Below are 4,660 nucleotides of genomic sequence, written 5' to 3'. Positions count from 1 at the left end.
CTGCCCAGCCCCTGCCCGCGCGGGCAGGGCTGCTGCTGCACCCCCCGGGATGGCACATCTGGTCCTGGCAAAGACATGTGTGTGGGGCAGATGGGCTGGCGAGCCCCGGGGGAAGCCCACGGAGAAAGGCCAGCCGTGCCGGCTGCTGGCCGGGCCCTCTCCCACTCCCAGCTCAGCTGGGGCAGGGTAAATACCCGCCTCGAGCATCCAGCCGTGCCTGCCTGGGTGTCCAAATATTCCATCTGGAAGAGGCAACAGCGATTACTCAGATGTGCCGAGGGAAAGCTCTGGCAGACCGAGGTGCTCGGTGGTGCCGTGAGATGCAGAAGAGCCTCTCCAGGCTGGGGGTCTGCGGGGGCAAGGGAGGGGTGTATTAAGAGGAGCGCCAGCAGGGCATCTCCCCTAGGAGGAAAGGCTGAGGGAGCTGGGCTTGTTCAGCCTGGAGAAGAGAAGGCTGAGAGGGGACCTCATCAACACCTACAAATATCTTAAGGGTGGGGGTCACGAGGATGGAGCCAGACTCTTTGCAGTGGGACCCAGCGCCAGGACAAGGGGCAATGGGCACAAACTGAAGCAGAAGAGGTTCCAGTTGAATATGAGGAAAAACTTCTTTACTCTGAGGGTGACGGAGCCCTGGCCCAGGCTGCCCAGGGTGGCTGTGGAGTCTTCTTCTCTGGAGATATTCAAAGCCCCCCAGATGAAGTCCTGTGTAACACGCTCTAGGAGAACCTGCTTTAGCAGGGGGGGTGGACTGGGTGAGCTCCCGAGGTCCCTTCCACCCCCTGCCAGTCTGGGATTCTGTGAGCCAGGAGCCCTGGCTCTACCCTCCCAATCTGGGCAGCTGGGGCTTGACTTTGCCTCCTGGCACCATGGGCAGCCTTCATGAAGCCAGCGGGCATTGGGAGCCGGCAGGGTGACGGCAGCCAAGCAGGGGGCTGCGAACAGGGCGGCTGGGACGGCGCAAGGCGCCTGGTCCAAGTTCCCGGAGGGAAAGGGACTTCCCGAGCACATCCAGCTGAAGAAGGGCCCCAAGGACCCCAGCTCGGCCTCTCCCTCCGCTCCCTCCACCCCACCCAGCACACCCTTGTTTTCGCAGAGGTGCCTCCGCACCGGGGACGCGGCAGGCTGCGTTTGCCAGCGGCTGGCAGCGATGTCCGTGCTGGTGCCGACAGGCCGGCTGGCATGTTTTCCCCCAGGGAGGCTTTAGCAGGAGGCTGTGCATTTCTGGGAATTGTGTCGGGCAGGGAAGGAGGTTATTGTTCGAGCCGCAAGCGCGCGGCGCGCTGATGAGATCAGGGCTCGCTGCTCAGCGGTGGGGCAGCCGAGCCGCCCGCAGCGCCGCCGATGGGGGGATAAGCGGGGAGAAGGCTCTTGCCTGGGGTCCCATCGCTGCGGGGAGAGCCAGAGAGCAGAGGGCATGGCAAAACCCCGGTGACCCGGCTCCGCTCGGCCTCGCTGGGCGGTTAGCGTGGGGCAAGGGGGTGTCCGGGGGGGTTTCAAAGGGAGTCACAAAGGCAGCGAGGCAGGGAGCACGCTGCCTTCGCCTCGCGGCACGCCGTGGCATAGCCGCCCGCCTTGCTGACTTCGGCCATGCTGATTCTTCCTCCCAGTCCTTCCAGTTCACCCAACAGCCCTGGAATCCAGCCCTGGAAGCCCCAAAAGCTTTTAGATCACGGGCGTCCTTGCCGTGGGGGGAAGCTGCCCCGCACAGCCCCCTGCAGCTGTGCCGAAGCAGCTTTTGCTCCAGTCACGGATGGAGGAGGCCGAACGCTGCCTGTTTGCTGCCCAATTTCACCCTCCGCCCCGCGGGTGGGCAGCGGGGGGCGTGCATCCGTGCAGCCACCATCCCTGCGTCCCCGCGTCCGATGGTGGGACTGCCACGGCCCCCAGCCCATGGCTGAAACGCTGAGGGCCTTGTGCTTTGGCGGGGTGGCTTGGGGGAGGGTATTTCTGAGAAATGGCCCCTCTGTGCTGCCCCAGCCCTCCTCGCTGAGCCTCTCCTCCCTCCCTCCCTGCCAGTCGATCCCTGTCTCCAGCCCCTCCGAGGTCTTGCTCCCAGCCCAGGCTGCCCTGCCGTGTGCTTGCTCCTTTGCAGGCAGGACACGGGTCCCGTCAATCCCAACCTCTGCGGGAGACAATATCAGAGCTCTGTTTGCAAAACCGCTACGAGGAAGGGGCTGGGGGGTGAAAGCCCTCTGCCACCCTTCGCTGTGGGTGAGCTGAGAGGTGCCACGTTAGTCCACGAGAAGCTAACCATCCTCCTCCTCCTCCGTGGGAGGACGCCTCCCTCCATGCGCCGTGGCTTTTGACACAGAGCAAGTCCCGACAGCCTGAGGAGAACAGACCTGCTGCCACCGAGGGGCACCGCCATCCGGAGAGCCTCCCCGCCGCCCAGGTCTGGAGATCGCGCTGGCGAGCAGGGACAGCATAGGAAATGCTACATGGGAAAGCCCTGTGTGAGAGCCCAGGAGCCCCTGCCTTCCCACAGCAGACTTATCAAGGCACCAGTTCGGAGTGGCGCTTTCCATGGGCCAAAAGGGAAGTGCATACACACCAGACTTCTCGGGGTCAAGGATGCTGGGCAAGCAGCGAGCCGAGAGGCTGCAGGGGGCAAGGGAGGGAACCGGGGCGTGGGGAGGGAGACACAAATAGCAAAATGAATGGCCTGAACTTCCTATGTTTTATGAAGGCGAATAAAAGGAGACGGAGAGGGGGAGAGAAAGGAGACCTGAGCGCTTGCACACGCTCTCACGCAGACAGGGGCCAGCCCAGACCCCAGAGCCCGTTGGTGGCCGGTGTGGCACGGCAGCCAGCACCCACTCGGCTGGCCCGGCTCTGGGCCAGCTGCTTCTCTGGCCCAGCGTCCCCCGAGAATACCTCACGAAGCATGACAGTCTGCTGCTTAGCACTCAGTCCTCCCCCTGTCATTATTATTTTGAACGGCAGCCAGTATAATTCAAATTGGTAGAAGGAGGAGATTTAGGGAACATCCAAAGCGTCTCAGAAGAGCATCTGCAAAGCTGGAGGTCCAAACTCCACCCTGGCACTCGCAGGGCCCAGGGGAACCATCATCTCCTCCACGTCCTCCCTTCCACGCTCCCCGTTTCGCAGGGTGGCAGAGGCTGGGCTACCAGGCGGGGTGGTCCTGGCCACGTTCCCCTCCATGGCTGCTGCCTGCTGCAGCCCTTTCTGGTGCAGGACTTGTCCCAGGAGGTCCAGATGGCAGTGTCCTCAGGCACAGGCTGTTCACCAGCCGCTCCGGGACAGATGTGGTGGGAGGTTGTGGGGAGCGGAGGACACGGAGCCGCTGTGGGATACTCTGCTGGAGCAGCACGGAGGGAGCCTGTGCTGGGAGTCACGCTGGTTTCTGTTGGGTTAGGAGGGCCTGTGCCATGAGACGAGGTGTGGAGAGGTCCCTTGTCTCCTCAGAGGAGAAAACGTGATGGTCTGCAAGACAGAAATGCAAGTCATAATTTGGGCCAAATTCACCAGGTTTCTTAAGTGTTTGGACGGAGGATTTTGACCTCGGGGGTTAAATGTCCCCAGTGCCAGGGCAAGGAGCCTAAGGACATGGGACAATTGCAGCAAGGAGGGGGACAAAAGGCTGATCCCTGCCTCTATTCTGAGGCTGGCACAAGCTCATGTCTAGGGGATTGGTTCCACTGTCCCTCTCTTGCTCTTCTCCCAGATTTGAGCTGTCCTGGGCTCAGCAAAGTAACCAAAACCCCTCCCCAAAATCAGTGCTGCTCTGGCAAAGCCTACAGCAGCTGCTCCCGCCTCCCGGCTGGCGTTCGCGGTGCCGCGTGAGGGCTCGGGGTCTCGTTGTTCCCTGGATGGGGTCTCTCGCTGCCCGCTCAGAGCCCAGGGACAGCCAACCTTCCTGTCCCTACGAGCCGTGACCCCAAGGCTGAGATCCTGGAGGCCTGGGCACAGCAGAAGTTAGGGGGTGTCTCAGGACAGAGCTTCCTCAGGGGTCTCGTGGTGGGTAGGTGGGCAAGGCCCAGGAGGGCCTCTTGTCTCTGCCTTCTCCAAAAGCGGAGCAGATTGAGCCTCCAGTGCTTGGGAACAAGCAAAAGGGTGGGGTTTGGTGGCCAATCTCCAAATGCATGATGGTGACTTGAATCTGCTGGGGATACTAGAAGCAAGGAAAGCTGATCTGACTTGATCCAGCCCATTCGCCGGGTCCAAATCAGCTGAGAGTCACTTGGGAAATGCTGTAGCCCAGTGGAAAAAACCAGGTGAGATTTTGTGGGGTTTTATTTTGCAGCTCCACCAGGCTCTGCCTGCCGAGGGGAGCTGCCAGCAAGGCACCACATAAGGAGACTTTCACCGTGCCTCTCGGTGTGCTGGGGTCAGCTAAAGCCCCCTCCCAACCTCTCCTCCGAGCCCAGCTCTAGCGACAGACTCGCCCCCGCTCTGTTTTTAGCACATTCAAGTAGCTGCTTTCACAAGAGGTAAAAGAAAGTTCATGGATCCGTTGACAGATCAGCCCAAGCGGGAATTTCTCTGGGAATTCCTGCAATAGCAGGTTGGCTCCCGCGGAGGTGGAGTTTCCTCTGGATCTACCTCCACCCAAGCTTGGGGATCGCTCTGGCCACCGGCTCCACGCTCCGGGGGCTGGGCTGAGCGACGCCACCGCTGCTTCCCAGCCAAGGTCAGC

The sequence above is a fragment of the Egretta garzetta genome, unplaced genomic scaffold (assembly GCF_000687185.1).
Source record: "Egretta garzetta isolate BGI_Z169 unplaced genomic scaffold, ASM68718v1 scaffold223, whole genome shotgun sequence".
NCBI classification, from domain to species: Eukaryota; Metazoa; Chordata; class Aves; order Pelecaniformes; family Ardeidae; genus Egretta; species Egretta garzetta.
The sequence above is the reverse complement of the archived record's forward strand: the minus strand, read 5'-3'. Positions refer to the sequence as shown.